The sequence below is a fragment of the Castor canadensis genome, chromosome 7 (genome assembly GCF_047511655.1).
Source record: "Castor canadensis chromosome 7, mCasCan1.hap1v2, whole genome shotgun sequence".
Classification (NCBI taxonomy): Eukaryota; Metazoa; Chordata; class Mammalia; order Rodentia; family Castoridae; genus Castor; species Castor canadensis.
In genome coordinates, this window is record NC_133392.1 from 20,929,822 (window position 1) to 20,948,700 (window position 18,879).

Consider the following 18,879-nt stretch of genomic DNA (forward strand, 5'->3'; position numbering starts at 1 on the left):
TGTTTATCACCCTATACCAATATTAACTCAAAATGGATTAAGGACCTTAATATGAGACCCCAAACTCTAAAGTTGGTACAGGAAAGAGTAGGAAATACTTTGCACTAATAGGTATAGACAAAGACTTTCTCAATGGAACCCCAGCAGCTCAGCAACTAAGAGCTAACATAGACAAATGGGACTTCATAAAACTAAAAAGCTTCTGCTAAAGAAAAGAAATGGTCTCTAAACTGAAAAGACCACTGACAGAGTGAGAGAAAATATTTTCCAGCTATACATCAGACAAAGGACTCATAACCAGAATATATAGGGAACTCAAAAAACTAAACTCTCCCAAAATTAATGTACCAATAAAGAAATGGGCAAGTGAACTAAAAAGAACTTTCTTAAAAGAAGAAATTCAAATGACCAAAACATACATGAAGAAATGCTCACCATCTCCAGCCATAAAGGAAATGCAAATCAAAACCACACTAAGATTCCACCCCAACCATGTTAGAATAGCCATCATCAAAAATACCACCAACAACAAGTGTTGGCGAGGATGTGGGGAAAAAGGAACCCTTATACACTGCTGGTGGGAATGCAAAGTAGTAAAACCAGTATGGAAAAAAAGTTGGAGGCTTCTCAAAAATCTAAACATAGATCTGCCATATGATCCAGCAATACCACTCTAGGAGATATACCCAAGGGAATGTGATACAGGTTACTCCAGAGGCACTTGCACACCCTTGTTTATTGCAGCACTATTCACAATAGCCAAGTTATGGAAACAGCCAAGATGCCCCACTGTCGATGAATGGATTAAGAGAATGTGGTATTTATACACAATGGAATTTTATGCAGCCATGAAGAAAAATGAAATCTTATCATTTGCAGGTAAATGGATGGAACAGGAGAACATCATCCTGAGCGAGGTTAGCCAGGTCCAGAAGACCAAAAACGTATGTTCTCCCTCATATGCAGACATTAGATCAAGGGCAAACACAACAAGGGGATTGGAATTTGATCACATGATGAGGCGAGAGCACAAAAGAGAGGTATGAGAATAGGCAAGAAACCCCCCCAAAAAACAAGATAGCATTTGATGTCCTCAATGCTAAGGAACTAATGCAGAAACTTTAAAGCAACAGAAGCCAATAGGAGAAAGGGACCAGGAACTAGAGAAAAGGTTAGTTTGAGAATTAACTTAGAAGGTAACACACACACACACACACAGGAAATCAATGTGAGTCAACTCCCTGTATTGCTATCCTTATCTCAACTAGCAAAAACCCTTGGTTCTTCTTATTATTGCTTATACTCTGTCTTCAACAAATTAGAGATAAGGGCAAAATAGTTTCTGCCTGGTAGCGAGGGGGTAGGGGGGGAGATGGAGGGGGTGGTGAAAGGGAGGGGTCGGGGGAAAGGGGGGAGAAATGACTCAAACATTGTATGCACATATGAATAAAAAAAGACTAATAGCTTAGTTGGTGTTTGTTGATTATCTTTTCTCTTGAGAATTGAACACTTTTATGGCTCTTTTTACTTAAAGTAATTATGATTATATTTGGAATATTTTGAATATTATATTGTGAGATTATTTTTCTTATTCCTGGAGTACGTAACTTTATATGTTTATTTTAGAAGGAAATTGACCCAGTCATGTTTAATTCATGAGTTCTAACTTTTTGTGCATGGAGATTCCAATGCCAGCTCAATGTTGAGCGCTTTTGCCATGTAATTTCAGTTGATTCCATGCATATTTGACTTGGCAAGGAGTCTAATAGTTGGCTTTATTCAGAAGAGAATTAAGGGACTCTTTTTCCAGATTTTTCCTCTGGGATTCCTTTCACACTCTCTTGTTCCCCAGGTTCCATTTCCTACTCATCTGATAAGAAAGAAGAAAAGATTCTTTTTGAAAATTTATTCACACTTATTACTGCAGAGTTCCACATGGCAAGGGTCACTCTTGAGACAAAGGGACTAGAAAAGAGTAGTGGAACTTTTCCATACTCATTGGACCTTACAGTCCCCTTTCCCTAACTCCTCTGGACAAATAGACAGGTTTTTCTCTTGGAGTTTTAGATGTTTGTTCTATTGTTACTGTTCTTGCTGTGGCCAGGGCTTCCTTTGGACTGGGGTTTGGAGGAAAAAAAGAACAAAAACAAACCAAAATCAAAACAAAAATTTCCCCCATGCTTGGATATACCACAGCAGCTTCTTTTCCTGGTCTTCTGGCCAGAAACACACTGTTTCTCTCATAAATTTTGCAACACCTGCTCACTATGAAGCTATATAGTTGCGTTTCCCTTGAGCCAATCCAGAGAATAAAAGAGGAAGAAAATAAACTCCTTCTATACAGGTTGTTCTTCAAATTTTGCCTTATCTCTCCAATCTTCTTGCTGTTGTCTATTAGTGTTCTTAGATAGCTGTCTTTTCTATTTTTATTTTTAGTGTTTTTAGTTGTAATTAATATAAAAGATACACTATAATGGGCTTGCTTTATCTCAGTTGGCAATGGAAGTCCACCTTTGTGCTTCTGTGATCTATGCTTTTAAAATAGTCTGCCACAAACTCCCCATCTTTGAAAGAAACAATCATCTTTATACATGGACAATATCATATTTTTGCCCTGATTCCAAAATATTAATATAAAGTGATGTTCTATGATTTGGTCTCTTCATCTTCATGGTCTCTTAGACTATTATTACATATTATTTGTTAAATTTGTGATATTATGTATTTATTTTTTGACTACAAGTATGGCAGGGACTTAAATAATCCTTAGTAAATTTATAATAAAAATGAAACATTTTGATGATTTTATAACCAAGCATCTTCCAAAGTCATTTTATGTCAGCACACATTATCTCAGGAGAGCAGGGTCAGCAAATGTTCACACATAAAGTGTTTTGATAGAAAATTACAATGTGGTTGTGTTGATGGAAGGAGGGTAATGTATAATGAACATCTAATTTCAACACAAGTTTATAGAAATTTTATCTGGTACAATCAAAAAAGAGAAGATTTTCAAGGCAATTTTGATTCTTCATTTGAGATTATTGCTCTGACACAACAAATTTCTCCGGGCTATGGAGAAAAGACACTTTATCTATTTACCAAGTACAGTGCAGATTGCATGTGCAGGCACAATATTCCATGGGATTGAAAGATGACAGAAATGTCACATGATCTGAGTTTATTTAACCATCCCTTCAGAGCAGTTTGAAGTTTTCCTCTCTCAAAGTTTCTGCAATGACTCTTACTTTTTCAAGGAAGCATTAGCAAGAGAGAGACTGCAGTATTTTTTGAATTTTAGAAGCCAGGAGAGAAGAACAGAAATTTGGAAATAATTTTCTTGTACAACAGATGTATATTAAAAGAACAACATTGTAGCATGAAGCTGGAAAGGGATGAAGACATCCTTAATATCAGTCAAGTGTCTATAGGTTTTTTTTTTGTAAATGAAAGGAAATAGAAAAGATAGCTTCTTCAACAAATTGTGCTGGGAAAACTGGATATCTACCTGCAGAAGAATGAACCTAGATCCCAGTCTCTGATGATTGTAGTAGTGTCAATTCAAAGTGTATCAAAGACCTTTATATAAGGCCTGTAATAGTGAAATTATTCTAGGAAAAAATAGGAAATACCCTGAATCATATGGGTACAGGTAGAAACTTTATGAGTAGAACTCCAATAGCACGGCAATTAAGAGAAAGAATTGACAAAGGGAGACAGCATGAAACTAAAAAGCTTTTGCATTGCAAAGGAAACAGTCAGTAGACTGAAGAGACAGCCTACTGAATGGCAGAACATCTTTGCCAACTATACTTCTGACAAGGGATTAATACCCAGAATTTACAGGAAGCTCAAAAAACTAACCCTGCAAAGAATCAACAACCCACTGAATAAATAGGCAAATGAACTTAACAGACCATTCTCAAAAGAAGAAGCACAAATGCCCAATAAATACATGGAGAAATGCTCTACTTCCTTGGCCATGTAGGAAATGCAAGTCAAAATGGCATTGAGATTTAACCTCACTCTAATCAGAATGGCTATCAGCAATAACATACACAACAACAAATCCTGGGGAGGATGTGGGAACTCTTATGTACGATTGGTGGGAATGTAAATTAGTATAACCATTACGGAAAGCAGTATGGAGGGTCCTCAGAAACCTAAAACTAGAACTGTCATACGATCAGTTGGTAGCCTACCATTCCTGGGCATATACCCAAAGGAATATGTGCCAGGATACTATAGAGCCATTTGCACACAAATGCTATTGCAGTACTATTCCCAATAGCCAAACTTTGGAAACAGCCCAGAACTGGTGATTGGATTAAGAAAATATGGTATATATACCCAATGTAGTATTATTTGGCTATAAAGAAGAATTAAGTTATGCTGTTTTCAGGTAGATGGATGGAACCGGTGAAATCATATTAAGCAAGGTAAACCAGGCTCAAAAGGTCAAAGGTGGCTTATTTTCCCTAATATGTGAAAGCTAGATCTATAAACTAGACTGAAAAGATAAATGTACACATAAATACATACATTTTATATATATGTATATATATATATATGAAATGCCAAGAAAAACCCCCTTGAATTATCAGTACACTTAAAAATGAAGGACAGGAAGGTAAAACAGTTCCTCTCTGGGGGCAGGTGCCAGTGGGAAGGGGGAGAGCATAAGGAAAGGGTGAAGAGAATATGGCGGATGAATTTGGTATTAATGTATGAAAATGGGATAATGAAACTTGTTGCAAGTGTTCTAAGAAAGGGGAAGGGAGTGAATCTAACATGTATTGTAAGCACATATGCAAATGTCACAATATAACCCTTCAGTACAACTATTATGTACTAATAATATATTAAAAAGCAGAGATAGGAGAGAAAAAATTATCATCATGGGCATATATGCCCCTCAGAGAGCAGAAGTAGTCAGGCTTTTATTTAGCACACAGTCAGCTAATCTTTAGTGAAGGTCATCTGTGTACCAGGCAATGGATCAAGGTCTGAAGATTAAAAACATGGAGACAAGAATTTGTTATTCTTGTCAAGGGCTTATGGTTCTTATTATACTCTGGAGAAGAATGGTCCAGATCCTATACAGTGTTTGATAGAAATATGGTGGGAAAAATTCTAAGTGGAAGATGAACTTAGATCTGCAGATAAACTCTGAACCTGAGAATCTTTTCATTTGTGCCACCAATGGTTTTAGATAAGAAATTGGCATATAAAATCCTCAGTATTCATCTCTTCATAACCAAACCTTTTGTCTTCTTATTGTTAGACATAATACTACAATATATTATGTTACAGTATGTGTACTACATAATTATATAATATATGTGAATTATATATAGTGCTTTACATAAATAACATGTCTGAGATTCCAGAGTGAACATATGACTGGACTTCAATATAGCAAATATGGCCTTGAGAATGCCCTCCACATTATCCTCTTCTGTGGAGTTTAAAAGGACCTCCTTGGGGCTGAATTCTACTCCAAGTGGCCTGGATTCTTAAAGAATCCCATTATATTATCTATGCAGTGACCATCCATAATTTTTCATATCCTTTTCTTGTGTCAATCAAGTCCTCTTTGTCTTTAGAATTATTCATTTCAGATACTCCCCCCGCCCCCTGCTTTTCCCTCATTCGTACTTCTCTAGTGCCACTGATACTTAGTCCATTTACCTATGAATCAAAACCCTTGACATACTACTTCATTTGACTTGCTCACAACCCTCCCCATCTAATGATACCTTCCAGCCCAGCTAACCCTATGGAGGAAGCTCTGCTCTATCTTAAAAAGGACCTCCAGATCACCATTTCCACCTGAAGAGAGGGAATATCTGGCTTCTGAATCAGCATACAGGTGCTCTGAAATTAGGAATCTAAGCCTTTTCAAACTCTGGTTGGTGCTGCTGTGGTTATAGGAAGGATCACAGATATTTCTTTGCATAAAAGCTAAGCAAAGGAGAGGTACTGAAGCACTTTTTAGGATAAGAACCAAAAGAACATGCAGCCACTAAACTGGAAAAATGTAGAAATATTGCCTTGCTTGTTTGCAAAAAGAGTCTTTCAATACCATTTTTTAAATTTATTTATTCTTTTATTGTTGTGCTGGGTGGAGGTACATTATAGCATTTACAAAGGTCCTTACAATGTATCAAATATGTCATACTTGAATTCACCCTCTCCATTGCCATCCCCTGTCTCCTGATTCCCGGAACAGTTTCAACAGGTATCATTTTTGCTTTTACATGCATGTATATACATTATTTGCACCATATCCATCCTCCCACTGGTGCCAATATCTCCCCCCATCAGTCTCCTCCCCTCCCCCAAAGGACCTGTTCTGCCCTCTTATTCTCTGATTTTGTAGAAGAAGAAACACAAAAGATAAAAAAGATAAAAAAGAGAGAAAAGTGTGGCATTTTTGCTAGTTTGAGATAAAGATAGCTACACAGGGAGTTTCCTTGTGTTGTTTCCATGCATATACGTATTACAACCCTGCAACTGGTTCATCTCTTCCACTCTTCTCCACTCCTCCCTAGTCCTTCACATGGTGGCCCCAGCCAGTTTAAGATTTTTATATTCATTCCTATACAGTGATCACATCAACCACATTCAAGTTTTTCCCTTGCCCTATCCTTCCCTTGCATGACCCATGCCCCATAATATTACTGCATTTGTTTTAGGTCTATAATCTGCATATGAGGGAGAGCATCAGACTTTTGGCTTTCTGAGCCTGGTTAACTTCACATAAGATGATATTCTCCAGTTCCATGCATTTACCTGTGAGTGACAAAATTTATTCTTCTTTGTGGGTGATTAAAATTCCATTGTGTATAAATACCACATTTTCTTAATCCATCCATCAGTAGTGGGGCATCTTGGCTGTATCTACAACAGCTTAGCTATTGTAGATAGTGCTGCAATAAACATGGGCAGTAGGTGACTTTGTTATAACCTGACTCACTTCCATTGGGTATATCCCTAAGAATGATATTGTTGGATCGTATGGAAGATCTATTGTTAGTTTTTTAAGGAGCCTCCATACTTTTTCCATAGTAGTTGTACTAGTTTACATTCCCACCAGCAGTGTATGAAGGTAACTTTTCCCTCTTCTTACCAACATTTGTTGTTGTTAGTGTTCTTAATGGTAGATATTCTAACAGGAGTGAGGTGGAATTTTGGTATGGTTTTGACTTACATTTCCTTTATGGCCAGGGATGGTGAGCATTTTTTTGTCATCTAGACTGCTTCCTTTGAAAAAGTTCTGTTCAGTTCATTTGCCCATTTCTTTATTAGGTCATTGATTTTTTGGAAGTTTAGTTTTTTGAGCTCCCTGTGTATTTGGGTTATCAGTTCCTTGTCAAAGCTAGCAAAGATTTTCTTCCATTCTGTGGGTGGCCTCTTCAATTTAGAGACCATTTCTTTTGTTGTGCAGAAGCTATTTAATTTCAGATAGTCCCATTTGTCCATCCTTTCTTTTAGCTGCTGGCTTGTGTTCTACTGAGGAAGTCCTTGCATATGCCTATTGTTCTTTCCTGTACTAGCTTCAAAGTTTCAGGTTTTATAGTAAGGTCCTTAATTCACTTTGAGTTGATATTTGTACAGAGTGAAAGACATGGATCTAGTTTCAATTTTCTATATGCAGATATCCAGTTTTCCCAGCAACATTTGTTGAAGAAACTGTCTTTTCTCCATCGTATGTTTTTGGCATCTTTGTCAAAAATCAGGTGGGCGTAGCTGCATGGATTCATTTCTGGGTCTTCTATCCTGTTCCACTTGTCTTCATATCTGTTTTTGTGCCAGTACCATGCTGTTTTTATTGCTATGTCTCTGTAGTATAGTTTGAAGTTGAATATTGTGATATTTCTAGTGTTGCTCTTTTTGCTCAGTATTGCCTTGGCCATTCACAGTCTTTTGTGTTTCCAAGTGAATTTTAGGGTTGATTTTCCAATCTCTGTGATGAATGCCCTTGGGATTTTGATGTGAATTGTATTGAACATTTTTACTATGTTGATTTTGCCAATCCATAAGCATGGGAGATTTTTCCATCTTCTGTAGTCTCCTTCGATCTCTTTCTTCAGTGGTTTGTAGTTTTCCTTGTAGAGGTCATTCATATCATTTGTTAAATTTATTCCTAGGTATTTGATTTTTTTTGAGGCTACTGTAAATGGAATTGGTTTCCTATATTCTTTCCCAATCTGTTCATTGTTAGTGTATAAAAAGGCTACTTATTTTTATAAGTTGACTTTGTATCCTGCTACTTTGCTGAAGCTCTTTATAGTGTCTAGGAGTTTTTCGGATCTTTTAGGTATAAGATTGTGTCATCTGCAAACAGGGATAGTTTGATTTCTTCTTTACCTATTTGTATTCCTTTTATTTCTTCTTTTTGCCTTATTGCTCTGCCTAGGAATTCCAAGACTATGTTGAGTAGGAGTGGAGAGAGTGGGCATCCTTGTCTCGTTCCAGACTTTAGGGGAAATGGTTTCAGGGGAAATGATATTTGTCAATACTAATTATTTAAACCCTCTCTCTCTCTCTCACAGGAGAGTGCTGTATTTGAATTATGATCTCATTTTAAAGCATACAAATCCAGATTAGCCAAATGAAGAGATGTATAAGGCCAGATCTTGGAGGGTCCTGCATGAAGAACTTCTCTGCTATTTCCCCAAGGAATCAGGGTCCACTATTCTTAGCAACCAGGAATATCCACTGAGCTTCAGCATCCAGAGTTTTTATTATAGGACATATGATTGGACTGTCTCTGGCTTCCATGGACTCACTGGATGTTGGGTTGGTACACCCCATCTATCAGTAAAACCTCCTCCTCTTCATTATTAGCCCACCTATGAACGTGATCCTTATGACTTTTCCTTACAAAGCTGGTCAATTTTAGACGTGTTAAAATTTGCTAGCCACCTAAATGCATATACTTCATGACTGCATCTCCATGGTTCCTATGTAAAAGTCCTTGAAACATCAAGCTTTCTTGGCATTACTTTCTTATACCAAAGATTACTGAAAATGTTTAACACAACTTCATTAGTCATCTTAGGCTGCCATAACAAAATACTACAGACTGAGTGACTTAAACAACAGAAATTTATTTTCTCACATCTCTGGAGGCTGGAGGTTCAATACTACAATCTGTCAGGGTTGCTTTCTGCATGGACTCTCTTTTTGGTTTGCAGACAGTCATTTTCTTCCTGTGCTCATACATGGCCATTTCTCAGTTTGCGTATGTTGAGAGAGAGAGAGAGAGGGAAAAGAGAGAAGAGAGAGTTCTTGTGTCCCTTCCTCTTCTTTTTCCATTAGCATGTATTCATTGTACAAAGGTGTTTCTTTATGATATTTCCATACATGCCATTTCCTATAATGTACTTTGATCAAATTCACCCTCTGCATTACTCTTTTATCTCCCTTCCTCCCCTTTTAAAACAATTTTAACTGGTTTTATTATTCTGTTTTCATAAATGCATATAAAAATACTTGTATTATTCCTTCCTCTTCTTATAAAGACATCAGTCTCATCAGATACCAGCTCTATCTTTATTATCTGATTTAACCTTAGTTATACCCTGAATGCCCTTTCTCCAATTATAGTCACCATGAAGGGTGGGCCTTCACATGTAAATTTTAGGGGACACAATTCAGTTCATAACAACTATGTAAATTAAATAATTATGTGTCTAAAAATATCATGTCAGTTCATTTAAGGTAAAACATTTACTTAATTATTTTCTGTAATACCAGATTCTAACATCGTGCTGGACACAAAATGCAATCAGACATATTATTATTATTAGAGTAAATGAATTCATGATTAGAGGAACACTGGCAAGTCCAAGGATGCCTGAATTTCCTACTGACAACTATTTTGTGCAGAAGTGTTGTAGAGAAAACCACACCTAAGTTCCTTTTATGCCAGTGATAGCATTGCCCAATTATTTTTCTACAGGGGTAGAAAAATTTATGTATGAGTCTTTTAGAACACGTTGAGTAAAGAATTAACCAATGTCATTTGGGATCCAGATGGGTAAATTGCTTTAGTGCATGGCAACTGCTAAAGAGCTCTCTAAAATAATTTCTAATGATTGCATTTGATTCTCATACATGAGGTCTTGACTCTAGTACACTAGTCCCATCTGTGACAATGGCAGAGAGCCTGCAAGCAAGATGGCAGACCATCAGTAGTCTGGCTCAGATAGAAGAAGAAGGTTTGGGGGAGTTGAGTTGATATAAACACTGTAGTAGAAAGTTACTAAGTCATTCCACAGAAGCTTGATCTTATATTTGTGGCCATTGATAATGGCAATAAGAATGTTAATAACCATAGTAATTAGGAAAGGAAACTGAATTAAAGAATGAAGTAAGGAGGCCTATGTGAAGTAAGTGGACTGTTGATAGCTTGAATTGGAAGTAGGGACTGCAAAGATAAATAAAATGGCTTGAACGTTCATGGGCACAAGGGGTTTGGGAACTTAAGATAACTTAGAGTACAAAACTGTCATTCTATCATTGAAGAAATTGAGGACCAAAGAAAGAAGTGACTTTCCTATTTCCCCTTTAGTACTACATAGTTAAGAGATTAAGGTCCAACATAAATATAATATCCCTTTATTTTCACTAGAAGGTAAACTCCATGAAAGCAGAGTTTCTGTTCCAACTATTAACTAAAAACAAAGCTTGATACACGTTAGGCAGGCACTCAAATTGCTGAATGAGCCTCAAAGGGTAGTGATTAAGATCTTGAGCTTTGAGTCAATCAGATATAAACTGAGTACTGACTGCCACTTACTAAATATGTTACTTTGGGCAAGTTATTGAACTTCTATAATCCTGAAAGAATAGATCAATGAAAATAATACATATAAACTAACTTGAGCAGTGTGGTACAGAGCAAGCAGTCAACAAGTACTGAACATTTACAATAGTTGCAGTCATATTTTACTTTATGGTTGTTAATCACTTTATAATTTCAAAAGAATTTTGTTTTACCCAACTTTCTCTCCAAGTTTAAGTTTTTAACCTTCTTGTTTTCATAAATGTTAGGTCAGTCCCACATCCAGTCATTCTTTAAATGGTTTATTTTAATTTTCTTTGTGAAATTACATTAAAGAAATGTGATGAAAATTAGCATTCATATTATGACCTCATTTGATTTGCCAAGTAGTCTGTCAATTGCTATTTTTCTCTAAATCATAATTACTCTCCAATTGCTCATACATTTAAACAATCAATGCCATTATTACATCCTCAGTCAAAATATCAAGACAAAAATTATCAGATGAGAGAGACAATCGTTGAGTAAGATTTCCAGTTGCAAAATATATGTTCAGCAATTTAAAATAGTGTCTTCCGATGTTTATGTTTATAAACTACAAGAAAAACAAAAATACTCCAGGGTTCTATTTACCTAGAAATCACTACAGTACTAATAAACAAGGGAAAACAATTCCAGGCCAGGATTTCCAGAAACTACATATGGAGCAAGTGATGAAAAGGCCTGCTGCAATTAGTAACAGCAGTTAGACCCTTGCAATGCAAAGTGTTTTTCATTCAGCAGGATCATGTTATCTGGGAGCTTGTTAAAAATACAAATTCTCTGGCCCCACCCCAGACTTACTGAATCAAAATCTGCATTTTAAGAAGATTCTCTAGGTGACTAAAGTTTTAAAAGCACTGGTGTAGCTAGTTTAAAAAGACATGCAGAATCATTCAAAACTGCTTTGTGCTAAAACATTTTGTTTTGTACAGCTCATTTCTTACGTCAAACAATTTAAATATTATTAAGGTCATAGACAAAATTAAAAATATCATAATCTCACCATCTAGCAAAATTCATACCACCTATGGATATAAATGTGTAATATCATGTATGAGGTCATGCTTTTCTCCTAAACACTAATATATCATGCTTATCTATCTAGAACAATAAACACAACTATGTATCATTATTTTAAATGGCTGAGTAGGATTCAGGGTTTTTATATATTACTTTTGTTTATCAAATGTCCTACTGATTGAAAGTTAGGAGTTTTCAATTTTATGTTTTTATAATCCCTATATGTCTCCTTGTTCTTGTGTGTTTATCTCCTAAATCTGAGAATATTCATTATTTGTCACAGGCTGCAAAAATTTTTGAAGAAAAAGCACTGGGCAAAGAATCAAGAGTCCCAAAATTTTAATACCAGTTTGTTTTCTATTTCCTTTCAGTTTGAATATTCATAAATGAAAAGTTTGAACAATCATTGTTAAAGCACTGCATAGTGTCAAACATTCAATGAAAAGAGTGATGTTGAAAGTCTGTCACATTTGAGATTATAATGCATTTTGCAAGGAATTTCTGTTTTTGTCTTCAGTCATTAATAATATCTATATAGTTGAGTCTGATATCAAATTTTATTTGCATATTTTGAGTTCACATCAATTTGATAGCAGGAAACTATGGTCTAAGAAGATCCTGGCTTCCAGAGGGAACTTAACCTGGTATTTCATATTTGAGAGATTATGGCATATTGATTTAAATCAGGCTTTGAGCTCAATCTATCCAGAACAAGCATTGGTTCTCTAATAAATAATTCTATTATTTATTAGCTATGTGAATTTGGGAAGGTTATGAAAAATTCTTTCTACATCTAAAGAATAACCATTTTTAGAGGTCACAAGATCTTCTTGTGAGTCATATTTGAAGATAATGCTTATGAAGTCCTAACGTAATGCTTGGTGTGCAGACAGTGCTCAGCAACTTCTCAGCATTCATATTTATTTGGAATTATAAACTTCTACCCACTTTGGAAGCTTTCAGGACTATGAAGGGGCACATAAAATTGCCCAGATGCCTCTCTTAAACAATATCATGAGAAAATGAAGGAAGCTGAGGCCTAAGAGGATTTGGGTAACTTAGAATAGCTTAGTTATTCTAGACTCATAGATACAAAGCATAGTGTTTTGATTAGAATAGGTTTATCCTATCCCAGAATGTAAGGTTATGTAGAATACAGGATTTAGATTACTTATTTGATAAGAAAATTAGACACAGGAAAGAATTAAGCTGTCTAGATTATGTAGCAGCCCATAATAGAGTTGCTTTTAATTACTGTTACAAACTTTTTCTCCCAGCATCACTACTCACTAAGAGGAATGGCAGAGTGATATCCAGGTGCCTCAGTCTAGTGACAAATTATAATTTGTTCTGTGGAGCATGAATGAGTAGTTTAGAAGATGCCCAAATGGGCAAATTATATAATTGTACTCACAAGTAGTCTGAGGAAAACTGTACCAAATGCTGGTTTTGACCTATCAAATTTTCATTTATAAAAATGCTAGTACCCAGTTTGGCAGCAGACCATGTAAGTAGTTACTTGGCAGTAAATATCCAAAGCTAAAAATGTTCCACCTCTTTTATTCAGGATTTCTTCATATAGGGACTTAGCCCAAGAAATAGTCATAGGTGTACCCAAATGTTTATGAACAAAGATAATAACAGAAACCACATAAAATCCAGTAACAAGGCATTGATGAAACAAATTGTAGAGATAATGCATACGTGGAAAAATCACATTTAAAAAGAGTATTTAATAACATAAAAATGATCATGATGCATCAAATGAGAAATCAGATTATTTGCCAGTAGTTACATTGTACCTGCAAATTTTATAAGATATAGATAATGAACACAAACAGAGTTATCAAAGATCTTGAAAGGTTTACAAAAAATGTGATTAATTTTTGTCTTTGGGATGAAAAATTAATAAATAATTATTTTTGCTTTATTTTTCCATTTCTATATTGTTCAACTATTCCTATTGGGTTATCCTAACACAGTCGCTGCAGTAAAAATCCACATACTTCTTTTTATTCAGCCATTTCAAGTTTGAGTGTTCTTACTCTTGTGTTGTGATAAAAGAAATTGCCTTTTTTAGTTATCCCCTCCATGGGCCTTCAAGTTAAAAAGGTGACTCCATTCAGACTTTCTCCATGCCATAGTGGTATCAGTCAATTGGATCACAAGGTGTTTGGTGTTTAGCTATGTTGATTTTGAGTAAAATTTGTGAGACATCCAACAGCTCTGTGTTACCTACAAATTTTCCTAACACAGGGCTCAGTGCACATCTCTTATCCCACACTAAAATCTACCCCTTACTATTTCTTTCTCTTTCTACTCAAAGAAACCTTCTCAAAATCTCCCCACACATTTTTCTAAGTGAGCAAACTGAGATTTTGCTCTTTGAAACTTAGGACTCTATCAGCCCTTATTTACTATACGAACATGGATTTTCCCATTGTACTGTTACGGTTAGGCTTAAAGGTCTGTACTGAGGAAGAAACAGTTATAAGTATAAGAAGCAGCTGATTATAAACCAGAACTTGAGACTACTTTGTTTTTGTACCACATTTTTGTACCCAATTCAGGAATTCTGCAGCATTTTCCTTCCACATTGTTTGATTTTTCCACAGTGTCTTTTTTATTTTTTATTTTTATCTATTTTTTTATTGTTTTATTATTCATATGTGCATACAAGGCTTGGGTCATTTCTCCCCCCTGCCCCCACCCCTTCCCTTACCCCCCACTCTGCCCCCTCCTTCTCCCCTCCACCCCCTCAACACACAGCAGAAACTATTTTGCCCTTATTTCTAATTTTGTTGTTGAGAGAGTATAAGCAATAATAGGAAGGAACAAGGGTTTTTGCTGGTTGAGATAAGGGTAGCTATACAGGGAGTTGACTCACATTAATTTCCTGTGCGTCCACAGTGTCTTGATGATATGTACAGATTTTTCTGTATTTATTCAATTCATTAACTTTGTTTCCACTCACCTTGAAGCCTCTTTTGAAAATACACTGCTTCCTTTATTGACTAAGAAAGCTCAACTTTGTTATTGAACATTTAGTCCATATATTTGACCAATTTTCCATTCTCTTTCCTTGAAGTAAATCACCATGACCATTAAACAAGGTGGAACACATTGCTCTTACCAATTGTCTCTTCCAAGGATACACAAAATAAGTCTATTTAAAGTAGTTTTCATTTCTACTTTTCTCACAAAGAGCAGACCTGTTAAACTCAGAACTGTGATATACATCTGTAATCCCAGCTATTCAGAAAGTGAGACAGGAGGAACAAGAGGCCAGTCTGGGCTACATAGTGAGATCTCATCTCAAAAACAAAATGAAAAATAAAGACCCAACATACTGGATGGATTGTGACTTAACCCATTTTGAAGAACTTTAAGGTTCTTCAAATTATTTATCAAATAAGTGACTAAAAATATCCAGTTTAGTGAAGAAGCTAGACACCATCTCATATGATCATTAGGGGATCATATGGAGTACTTAGGGGAAAGGTATTTAGGTGTATTTAAGTAAATCTGTAGCAGGATTAGATGAAGGAATTCCAGTAACTGATGGCTTTTTAGAGGTGCTGGTGTGAATACTGAAATCCTTTCAATCATTCTTTCTCCTATGGAGTAGGTAGACTTTTGTGTAACTGCACACAGGAGTTCTAAATCAAGGTAGAAGAGGACAGACTTTTGACTTATGTTAAGAAAAATCTTCTTATACTCATAGTTTCCCAAGGAAATTATAAAAATAATTTATCATTATGTAATAAATCACATTATTTCCAGAAATGTTTACTAAGAGACTGTTGAGAATCAGTCAGAGATAATTTAAGAGATATTAGGTGGAAATTGCATTATTCAACTCCAATTTCCACTCCAAGTTCCACATCTATGAATATTTCAGTGAAAGGTTGTCCTCTGACTACTTTTTTGAAGTTAATAGATGGTGGGGGAGAGTGGGTAAATAAAGGAAAAAAACCCAGTGAATGAGAAGTATGCCTGTTTTCCTACTTAGGATTGCTTTGGAGTTTGAATGTCTATTTCATAGTATTCATAGTATAGCATAGCTGTATCCAGAGAGACAGTGTGGTACTGGCAGAATAGAAAACACTAGACTTCAGGTCAGAAAGAGTTAGTTCCTCTTCCAAAAAGCAGCCACCATTACACCTCAGCATTGCATATGATTGACATATAGATCCTGAACGCCCACAAATGCATGCCCTTTTTCCATGATGTCTGCAGCTAACAAACCAAATATGTTTGCTTTTACACTGAGAATAATCACCTGAAATGGATACCTTATTAATTGCTAAAGTGATAAACCAATTATGGAAATCATGCAGAATAAGAGCAGAATAATTATGTGAAGAAAATCTCTTGAATAACTGACTTGTTGTAGATGGCATCTATGAAGAACACATTAACAAGTCTACACTTCTGAGAGAGGGGAAATGGTAGATGTACATAAAGGAAATTTTGGTTATTCAATGTGACATACAACACTGGACTTCGCTGATGGCTGTATGAGCTGCTGACTTAGCTAATTACCTGGGGCAAAAACCCACATCCTTAGGACACATATTCATTGATAAAGAATGGAGAAGTTTTTATTTTTTAAATCATCAGCCTCAAAGAGTCAAATTTGAATTGGTGGAAAACAATAAGATGCTTTCAAAATTGTGTCTTCTAATCCATTTAAGGTTGGGAGGAAAAGGGATAAGGAAAGAAAGAAAGAAAGTCTAGAAGCCAGAATCTTTCCTTAGTAATCGCTGATATCCCATAGCTGTCTACATTATTTTGGACCAATAGGGAACAGTAGTATTAAATGTTAATTTTTGACATGAGACTGCTTGGTTTGAATTCCAAATCTGCTACTTCATAGTTGTCTAATATTGGAAAGTATTAAATGTCTTTGGACCTCAATCTGTTCCCCTGTGAATGAGGATTATTATTGTAAAAGAACCATAGGCTCATTTCTATTCATTAAATGAAATAATTTGTTTTGTGTGTTGTGCCAGCAAGTGTTTAACCACCAGCTCTTGGTTAGGGGAGATGAACATTTGCTGATTTCCATGGGGTTAAATGTTCCCACTTGGGTCATTCCTCTGGGGTCACAGCACAGCACACACCATTGATGTAAATCACTTAGCATATGCCTGGAATATTGAAGGACTTGATTATTATAATTAACTGTTCTTATAAATATTATCATTTAAAAATAGATTTTATTAAAATTCACTAAACACAACTTGCCTCCTCTTTTAACACACTTATTCCAAAATATAGCAAGAGTGGAAAATTATTTGGGAAATATAAAGACTACTAAAACATAATACATAGTCAAACAAAAGATCTGTTTAAATTTCTCTTACTTAGGAGGAAAAGCTAAGAACTAGAAGGCTTTTATTTTAGGTCTTGTTGAGGTTCATCTTGCTTGGCTAAGTCACTTAGCCTTTCAAAGGCTCAGTTTTTCTGCTTGAAGAGTGGGTGACATAATTTGTGTTTTGCTCCCTACTGGAAAGTTTGAATATCAAAATCTAAAATTTATGAGGAAATTCTTTGGAAAGTTAACAAGACTTGCTTTACATTCAGAATACTGATTCAGTAATGCAGAGCATGGGATTTATACTAAGGAAATAGTTACAAGAAAACTAGAAGCCTTTTAAAAATGCCAAACAGTTGGCAACAACTGAAGTGTGCACTATTGTGCTTTGTTTTAGGTAACTTATCTTAGGTAAATGCAATTTAATGTAATATTGGTGCAAATGAATTTTATGCTGATATATTAATATTATGCTAATATTATGTTAATGTTCATCTAACGTTAAGTTTGTCTTCATGAATATAGAGATGGTATTTTTTTCCAGGAGAATATTTTCATGATATTATATGGCAGAAAGTCACTGAACTGTATTATAAATGTAGTATATGGCATACATGAACACATGGAAAGAAATGCAAAAAGGATTAAAACTGTGGTGTTAGCCCTAGATTTTATATTATAAAAGTCATGGATAAAAATCAAATTTTAAAAATGTATTATGAAAATCATTAAAGGATAATAAGATATTAATGGAAATCCAGTAAGTTGAAAGACATCAGTCCAGAGAATTCTTTCTTTCTAAATTGCCCTCCATATTGGTTTCCATATTGGACCTTGTTGAGTAAATACTATACAAAGTGATTTTTCTGAGACCTGAGAACCAATAGTTCAATTTCCTGAAATTGAAATCATATTTGAATTTGTACTAGTGACTATCCTTCTCTTCCAGGCAAAACACTTACCAAATTTGCCACTCATGCCATACCACACCCTGGCTAATTCATATTCTGATAGAGTACAGAAGAGACATCTGACAGAGGCAAGGCTTGCTTCCAATCCTGGTCTACCTTCTCATGCTTAAATGACTGGAGTTTTGACTTAAGTTCTTGTAAGCCATGATTTCAGGGGTTAATTTTCCTTTATGTCCAGTATGGGCTGCTCTAAACCTTAATCTTGCTTGCCTGAGTTCTAGACTATTTTCTTGACTTCTTATAAGAGAATGCTTCTGTGCAACTTCCTGGACCCCAAACACATGCAGACCTTATGGCACATATCTCAATGCTGTTAAGTGCCCTATAACTCAAATGACTCACCACAAGAACTTCATGTGTTGTTCCTCATTGGTCTGAATCGCCATTACCTTTGTGTATGGGAGGAGAAATCTTAGAGAACACTGGATTGAGGCTTGGAATATGCAGTAAAATGAAGCACAGCTCCAATGCTTCCTAGAGACAATGTCTGCCTTCTGTGATTATTAACTTAGAGTTTGTAAACTCAAAATTACAGGAGTAGTAGTCATCAGAAGATAGTGAGGGCACTAAATTCTATTAAGATTAGAGTAACGCCTCTTTGGTTGCACTGTGCATTGTGCAAATACTTTGTGGACAAAACACACTGACTCCACAGAATACCGCAGAGTGCTAGTCTGCTCTAACTTTTGCTTGCTGCTCAATATATGGTGACAAGAAGCAAGTGTTCTCAT

General features: G+C 35.6%; 1 pseudogene; it reads right to left on the minus strand.

The window, feature by feature from the left end:
- The window catches only part of LOC109703178 (small ribosomal subunit protein eS7-like), a 149,667-nt pseudogene extending 131,133 nt beyond the window's left edge, over positions 1-18,534 (minus strand).
- Positions 18,535-18,879: the final 345 nt, after the last annotated feature.